Source organism: Miscanthus floridulus, chromosome 5, assembly GCF_019320115.1.
Source record: "Miscanthus floridulus cultivar M001 chromosome 5, ASM1932011v1, whole genome shotgun sequence".
Classification (NCBI taxonomy): Eukaryota; Viridiplantae; Streptophyta; class Magnoliopsida; order Poales; family Poaceae; genus Miscanthus; species Miscanthus floridulus.
Genome location: NC_089584.1, coordinates 16,961,708 through 16,971,465, shown reverse-complemented (window position 1 = coordinate 16,971,465; position 9,758 = coordinate 16,961,708).

Below are 9,758 nucleotides of genomic sequence, written 5' to 3'. Positions count from 1 at the left end.
GCCCCCATCTACCTCAAGATAATGGCAATCAACTTCGACGTCCCTGCGGTTCGTTCCACTTCCGTTACCTTTTACCTCGATTCCTCTGGTCTTTGCGAGTTCATACAGTTGGTAATTTTTCTTTTTTTTATTCTTCGGGTCCTCTAAACTTAGGAACTGCGCAACAAATTAGTTATTCCAACCGATCAGCCGCATGTCCAATGCCTAGGACCAATGGGCAACCCAGGTCCAGCTGATCTGATTAATGCAGAGGTTAACAGAATCCCCTTTAGAGTCCAAAATTTCTCTCTGAATTTATGGAAAGATACATTCCGATCTTGGCCCAAAACCACCAAAGGGTGGAAAGATTGGTACTTGAGGGTTAATAGGTCGATGCAAGTACACTGGGCAGAACGGAAGCTAGACCAATGCATTAGGCTATCTATTGCCGATATGCAAAAGAATGAGTCAATGATGATTGCAGCTGCTTACTTCTGGTCAGACACAACAAACACTTTTATGTTTGGACATGGCCCAGCCACTCCCACACTTGCCGATGTCTACATGCTTACTGGCTTGGATATTTCAACTGCCGATGAAGGCTCCATCTATGGCAGAAAATCTGAATATAGGGTGAATACCCGCAACATCGGCGGTTGGACAGGATACATTCAAGAATGCCAGAAGACCGGGACAGTTAACCAGAGGGAACATGCCACATTCTTCAATATGTGGTTAGAAAAATTTATCTTCTGTGGTCGATCAGTAGGACCAACCAACGCCTTCCTCCCCGCGGCTGAACTCTTGGCCAATGGTGTAAGGTTCCCTCTCGGTCGATACCTTCTGAGCTCCACTTATCATCTTCTTCATCAAGTGTCTCAGAAACTTTTACTTGGCGAACCCATCGGCAACTTAGGAGGCCCGTGGTGGTTTATCAACATGTGGCTGAATACCCATATGCACAAATGTTTGCAATGGGACTTCTTTGCCCAACAATTCCCATGAGAAATTGCTGAAGACCATGTACTTGAGGATGAGGAATCGGCAACACGCTCACCCCTCAATTTTGGTGAAGCCATAATTGTCCTCCCTGGAACAGAGGCCAATGAAGACCAGATCGGCAGATTCTTCCAAAGCTTCTACAATGGTCTTTCTCGTGATCATAGGGTCTGGGTACCTTATATTGACGAAGAAAACAGATTCCCCCTTCTTTTCAACTTTGACGATAACACTCTGAATCAGGATAATGAACTCATGATGGCCATCATTACTCCCAGGGCAATCCCAGTAAACACATTCGGTAGCGGGAAAAACACCAATATCACGTATGAGTTTTACAATCCATCGGCAGTATCCCGTCAATTAGCTTTTGGGCAACTGCCAATCAAACTTTGTTTTGCCGATGTGATCAAACCCAGAGAAACAATCACCTGTGGAACAGATTGGAACAGGGTAGTGCGACTCTCCCCCGATGCCGATACTACAGATGTTGATCTATCCATCTGGACACTAGTATCTTTCATCACCGAATCATATAAGCAATGGTGGCGAGAGTGGAGGGAACAACTGTTTGCAACATCTGCTCACACATATCAGCACATGATCGACCCTGAATACGCCATCCCTGATGATGCAGTAAGTTTCTTTTAACTCCCTTCTGCTTTTTCCTTTCATATATCGGTAACTAATTTTCTCGTGACAGGTTAACAACCCAACACCATCTATGAGCAAAAGTGGAAAACCCTTCAATCTTTGGCCTGTCTCCCCGATATCACCGATCGGCTACAACGCCCCCACCTTAGCTGCTTTGACTCACCAGAAGACCCGTGCCAAGACCATCACCTCCAAATCTAAATTGGCTACAGCTAGGGCCACTCCATTGGCTGCTGCTACAACCCTGGTCAAGGCATTCAAGGTAACAACCCTATTTATTTCTACTCATGCCGATCACAAACTGTATTAACATTAATCATCAGGGTGTAAGAGTCGCTGCTGGATCGTCATCAGCAATTCCTCCAATATCAAGCACCACTTCTTCTGACAAACCTTCAGAGGATCCCTTTGATTTCACATTTTATCTGTTAAACATCATATCTTACACTTGTTTTGCAGCAACAAATGGGTACATCGACAAGCGTACCAGATGTCCAAGCTTCACAACCAACAAGTGCCGATGCCCCCTAGCCAACCGTTGCTGATGCCCAAGCAAAGCACAAAGCCTTAACAGATGCCGAGGCACAGCCAAAACGACAGAAGTCCATGCCGATCCCCACATCTGCTCCAATGTCTGCAATTCGCCCAGAATCAGTCGATACAACTGAGCAAGCAGTTAATCCTCCTGTACAGGACATACCATCGGTCATTATACCCCAAGAGCCAACCACCGATGATGAGGTCACAGAGGATATCCCATCGGCAAGCTCAGCCGATCTTCCACACGGCATACTCCAGGCTGCTTCCTCCAGTCAAGTATAGGAAATTGCCTTAAAACAAGTAAGCCGATTGACCTAGTCGATTTATAATATTCATACTTATCCTTAACTGGCCTCTTTTTCTTTTCCTCAGGAACAAGACTCCCCAAACAGCCTATTTTCCTTTGCCATTGACATTTTTGACGATGATGGAGAGGAAACAAGTTCTTCCCTTGCACTGGGAACAATATCGGCAGAAACTAAGTCCAAGTTGGAAGCTCTCCTGAACTTGTTACAGCAAGATACCGGCCAACTGGTAGATGACTCGGACCCCGCAAAGGCAATTTTCAAAACAATCCATGGCTAGGTCCCTGCCGATGTTGAAGAAGTACTCTTCCCAGCAGCCCATTTAGAAAGCCGCCAACTGCAATATCAATGGGCTGCTCAACACATTGCCGATAGAGCAGCTCAGGCTCAACTCAAAGAAGAGATGCTACAACTGAAACAAATTGCCAATGAGAAGCACAAGGGCATCGGCAACTTGCAGACTTCGGGCGCTGAACTTAAGCAGAAAATCTTATATTTATCGGCAAAGAGGATGGCTCTATTGGCAGAATTGAAAGAAGTCGAGGCAGCCTTAACTCATGCTCAATAAGAAGAAAGCCAGCTACCTAATGCCATCAAGGCCCTTCAGCAAGAAAGAGACACCCAGGCTCGCAAAGCCTTGGCTATGAAGAAAAAACTCAAGCCTGTGGAGGGTGTTGCCGATGAAGACATCAAAGAAATGAAGGAAACCGACCAGATTCGCCTGCGTGCGATATTGGCTATCCAATCCTTGTTAAACTTGTAAATCTTGTTTATTGCATCGGCACTTTACGAGATATTGACATCCTTGTATAATTCTAGTCGATAGGACTGTTATCGGCACTTATACTTTTATGCATCCATCTAGATACTAGGGTAATATTTCTTTAAATATTTTCTATTTAATGCTCTGGGAAACATGACCCCTTTGAGGGTTTCTAGAATATATGCATTACCAGGAACAGACTGATTTATCCGATATGGACCTTCCCAATTAGGAGACCACTTTTCAAACTTTGAACTTTTAGTCCCAATCGGTAAAATCAATTTCCAGACCAGATCTCCATCGGCAAACTCCTTTACCTTCACCTTCTTGTCATACCATCTGGCCACTCTTTTCTTATTTTCTTCGATGCTAACTAAATCCCTTAACCGATGACCCGCCACATCTTCCAACTCATCCTTCATAAGAGTATCATAATCATCGGCTGTCAGCTGATTTTGAGAACGTATTCGCCTAGAGCCAATTTTAATTTCCCAAGGTAATACCGCGTCGTGTCCATATACTAACTGATAAGGCGTTACTTTGGTTGCACCATGACATGACATCCGATATGACCACAAGGCTTCATTTAATACTGTATGCCATCTCTTAGGATTTTCTTTAATTTTGCGCTTAATGAGTTTGATGATCCCTTTGTTAGAAGCCTCAGCCTGACCATTAGCTTGAGCATAATATGGAGAAGAATTTAAAACTTTAATTCCCATACCTACAGCAAACTCATCAAATTCTCCCGATGTAAACATAGTACCCTGATCGGTAGTGATAGTTTGAGGAATACCAAATCGGTAAACAACATGCTCCTTCACAAAATCGATCATATTAGCCGACGTCACCTTTTTTAAAGGAATTATCTCAACCCATTTTGTGAAATAATTGGTAGCAACCAGAATAAATTTATGTCCTTTGCTCGATGGCGGATAAATCTGACCGATGAGATCGATAGCCCATCCCTGGAATGGCCAAGGTTTAATTATAGGGTTCATAGCCGATGCAGGCGCTCTTTGAATTTTACCAAACTTTTGACACCCCTGACATCCTTTAAAATACTTAAAACAATCTTCAAGAATAGTCGGCCAATAATATCCATTCCTTCTAATCATCCACTTCATCTTGAAAGCCGATTGATGCGCTCCACACACTCCTTCATGAATTTCACCCATCAAGCTTTTCGATTCATCACTGCTAACACATCTGAGTAAAACTCCATCTATAGTTTGATAATATAATTCATCATCGAGGAGCACATACTTGGTAGCTTGAAATCTTATACGTCTTTCAACCTTTTTATATGGATCCTTTAAATAATCGACAATCTCCTTTCTCCAGTCATCGGTATCGACCGCCGATGTTAGCACTTCCTAAATAGGCTGATACCCTGAAGCATGCTGAGCTAGTCGATTAGCCTCTTCATTATGCAGTCGAGAAATATGTTCAAGACAAAAATCTCTAAACCCTTTCAACAATTGCAAACATCTTTCATAATACGAAATTAAAACTTCACTTCGGCATTCATAGACCCCAGCCAATTGATTTATAACTAGCATAGAATCACCAAAGATTTTAACAGCATCAGCACGTATCTCCTTCAGCAATTCTAACCCTTTTATCAAGGCTTGGTATTCAGCCTGATTGTTTATCGACGTAGCAACAATCGGCAATGAAAACTCATACTTCCTTCCTTAAGGTGAAATCAACACAATACCGATACCTGCTCCTTCACCACATGTGGACCCATCGAAGAAAAGTGTCCAAGGAGCAACCTCCAGAGAGTCCACTGTATTACAATGTTGAGTGACAAAATCAGCCATAACATGCCCCTTAACTGCCTTAGTCGATTCGTAACGTAGTTCAAATTCTGATAATGCTAAAATCCACTTGCCGATTCTACCACTTAATATCGGCATCGACAGCATATACTTGACTACGTCGTCTTTGCATATGACCGTACATTCGGCAGATAACAAATAATGTCTTAATTTGACACAAGAAAAGTATAAACACAGACATAATTTTTCGATGGCCGAATACCTTGTCTCAGCATCCACTAATCTCCTGCTCAAATAATAAATAACATGTTCTTTCCCTTCAAATTCTTGAATAAGAGCTGAACCGATAACGGTATCATCAGTTGACAAATACAACCTGAAAGGTTTCCCGTGTTGAGGTGGAACTAGCACTGGAGGATTTGTTAAATATTTCTTAATTTCATCCAGGGCTAACTGCTGCTCAGCTCCCCATACAAATTCCCGATCGGCCTTTAATTTAAGTAATGGACCGAAAGTCTTGATCCTTCCCGACAGATTAGATATGAATCTTCTAATGAAATTAATCTTACCGATCAAAGATTGCAATTCAGTTTTATTAGCAGGAGCAACCACCTTGTTAATTGCATCAATAGACTTCCTACTGATTTCGATGCCCCGCTGATGCACCATAAAACCCAAAAATTGACCTACCGATACACCAAATGCACATTTATTAGGATTCATCTTCAATCCATGCTTCCTTGTGCACTCCAATATCTTTCGTAAATTGGCTAGATGTTTTGTGATATCTCCAGACTTAATTACTACATCATCAATGTAGATCTCCACTAATGTGCCGATGTATTCATGAAAAATAAAGTTCATAGCTCTTTGATAAGTAGCGCCAGCATTTTTCAAACCAAACGTCATGACTATCCACTCAAACAACCCTACATGACCTAGACATCTGAAAGTAGTCTTGGGAATATCTTCTTCAGCCATGAATATTTGATTGTAACCTGCATTACCATCTATGAAGCTGATAATTTGATGTCCAGCTGCAGCATCAATCAATAAATCAGCAATCGGCATTGGATAGCCATCCATCGGTGTGGCTTTGTTAAGATTCCGGAAATCAATACAAACACGAAGTTTTCCATTTTTCTTATAAACAGGAACCACATTAGAGATCCACTCTGCATATCGACACTGCCGAATAAACTTTGCCTCAATTAATTTAGTTATTTCGGCCTTGATGTCAGGAAGTATATTAGGGTTGCATCGGCGCGCTGGCTGCTGATGTGGCCGAAATCCAGATTTGATAGGTAACCGATGTTCAACTATCGATCGGTCTAATCCAGGCATCTCAGTATAATCCCAAGCAAAACAATCTTTATACTCTTTTAACAAATCAGTCATTTGCTGCTTACACTTGGAATCTAACTTAGCACTAATAAAAGTAGGTCTTGGCCTATCGCCATCACCAATATCTACTTCTACTAAATCATCTGCCGATGTGAACCCTTGACCTAATTTTCCATCATCGGCAAACCTATCCATTAAAACTCTTCTTCAGAACCGACTGCTTGGATCGGTGAAATTTCATAATCAGCCACTCTAAGGAATTCTTTTTCCCAAACTTCTCCTGATATGCATTTAGTTCGCTCATAAGTATCTAATTCTGCCGATACGATGATATAAGAAGAATCACCAGGGACAAACTCAATCTTATCCCCAATCCACTGTACGAGGCATTGATGCATTGTAGAAGGAACACAACAATTAGCATGAATCCAATCCCTCCCTAGAAGCAGATTATATGCACCCTTGCCATTAATAACAAAGAACGCCGTCGGCAAGGTTTTGCTGCCAATGGTCAATTCAACGCATACTGCCCCTTTAGCCGGTGACACATTGCCTTCAAAATCCTTCAGCATCATATCGGTTTTGGTCAAGTCTTGATCTCCCTTACCAAGTTTCCGATACATCACATAAGGCATAATATTAATCGCAGCCCCTCCGTCGATAAGTATCTTAGATACAGGCTGCCCATCAACTCTGTCTTTCACAAACAAAGCTTTAAGATGCTGTCTCTCGACATCAGTAAGTTTCTCAAAAACAACCATCATTGGATCTAGTGTCAACTGAGCTACTTGATCAGAGAGAACAACTTCGTCCTCATTATCAGATAGTGCCAAAAACTCCATCGGCAACATGAATACCATATTAACATCTGCCGATGGACCCTTATTTTTATGTTTTACCTGCCACTGCTGATGACCGGACCTCTCATTGGAGGAATTTTCCTCTCGGTATAAATCCTCCTAATGCTCATGTTGTATCCTTCTTTTTTGTGTCTTTGTCAGACCCTCCGGGCACCATCGAGGAAACTTGGTTTTCCAAACCGGCTGATAACAGGTCCTAGTTGATTCTACACGGCGTATATTAGGGTCCCTGTAGAATATTTCTTCATCGGGAACTCTTGCGTTTGCCATTTCCTCAAGCTCCTCTTGATTCCTTGGAAAATATCCAGCGCGTTTACCTAGCCTTTCATGTACACTAAGTCTGCCCCCCAGCCGATCATGCACTGACGCTCTGCCTCTGATCGGCTCATTGATAAATAAACCCTGATTGCCAGGTTAAAACCTCCTTTCTGACCGATTGACCCCATAATAACCATTGCACTCAGGGCAATTTTCAACAGTTGGCAATTTAATACCTTCTTCCCAACAATGGATGAAAAATGGGCACCTCCAATGATTTTTATGCCGATACCATTCTTCCCGACGTCTCTCTTCTTGCTGTTGTCGATATCGGTCCTTACGCTGACGCCAATCCTCCTGCTGCCTTCGATGGGTAATCATAATGCCAGGTCAAGGAGGGTTTTTGGAACTACTGCTTTCTCCCAGCAAACCCTTACTTTTTGCATCATCGGTAGTTATCCGATGTTGGGGATCTACTGATGCGTTCTTCTCAGCAACTTCTGACGTCAATACCTTGGTCTTCCCTTTGGCCTCCAACATATTTGCTAGAAAAGGGTGTTGATCAATTTTCATCGGCTTCTGGGCCTTGTAAGTACCAAACTTAATTCTCCCAGATTCAATAGCCGATTATAACTGTTGCCTGAACACCTTGCACTCATTTGTACTGTGTGAAGTTGCATTGTGCCATTTGCAGTACAAGATCTTCTTCAACTCTTCTGCCGATGAGATCACATGATTAGGTGACAGCTTAATTTAGCCCTCTTGAAGCAGAAGATCAAATATCTTGTCGGCCTTGGTGATATTAAAGGTAAACTTTTCTGGTTCTTTCTGACCAAAGGGACAAAATATCGGCTTTTTATTCTTAACCCACTCAGCTAAGCCGATAACTGGTTCTTCATCAGAATCAGAATCTCCTATTTCTTCAACAAATGATACTTTTTTACTCCAATTCTTTTTAGGCTCAAAAACCCTAGTATCTTGATCAGAGATCCTTTGCACAAGATGACTGAGGCTTTTAAACTCCTGAGAAGCATATCTGTCTTTAAGATGTGGCAATAACCCTTGGAAAGCTAGATCGGCAAGCTACCGATCATCCAGCACCAGACTGTAGCACTTATTTTTTACATCTCGTAGCCTTTGTACAAAGCTTTCCACCGATTCATCATTACGCTGTCTCAACTTTACTAAATCGGTAAGCTTCTTTTCATGGATTGCAGCAAAGAAATAATTATGAAATTGTTTTTCTAGATCAACCCAAGTAATAATAGAATTTGGTGGTAATGAAATGAACCATGTAAATGCCGATCCAGACAAAGATGATGAAAATAGTCGAACTCTTAATTCATCTCTGCTAGCTGCCTCTCCACATTGAATAATGAAGCGATTGACGTGTTCCATTGTTGATGTATCATCTTGCCCAGAGAATTTAGTGAAATCTGGTACCTTGTACCGATTTGGGAGAGGAATTAAATCATATGCAGGAGGGTATGGAGTCCGATAAGAATAAGTATTGACCTTGGGTTTTATTCCAAACTGATCCTTCATAATCTCTGCTATCTTATTGGCCCAAAAAGCATTAGCCTCCTGCTGACGGACTGGCTGAATTTCTACGGGAGGTGCCTGCTGATATCCCTCCACATATCTTTGTGGTCCACGATCTCCAGCAATCGGCATATTTGCCGTTACTTGTGGTCCATTAACCTGTTGGAAAGGATTCATCGGCTGAGCTGCCGATGCTTGATTCTGGAAACCAGCTTGCACATGACCTTGTTGAATCCCTGCAACCTGCTGATTTTGCTGAACTATATGTTGAACAGGTATCTGTCCTGACCAACCATTATTAGAACTTATCGGCACAAAACTTACCGATGGCTGGTAATTTGCTGACATTGCTGGATAATTATAACCAGCTTGAGGCATGAGCTGAACCCCAGTTTGACTCATAACAGGGGCTTTCTGCTGTATCGGCACTAAGCTTGCCGATGGACTTGAATTGGGTGTTTGAACCAAAGGCATCTGGAAACCTCCTGAAGTTGGTTGCATAGTAGTTGCTGTGGTATATTGAGGCACTTGAGCCATCGGCGAAACAGCCAATGGTATAGGAGCTTTTCCTACTGCATCAAACACTTGAGGTAACCCAGGATTGAAAGCAGATGACTCTGGAGGCATACCATATCCTCACCAATTAGCAGGAATCTGGCTATTCTGAGACATGGGGCCTGACATAGCTGATGCCGCTAGATCTGTATTAAGCTGAACTCGTCCTCCTGGT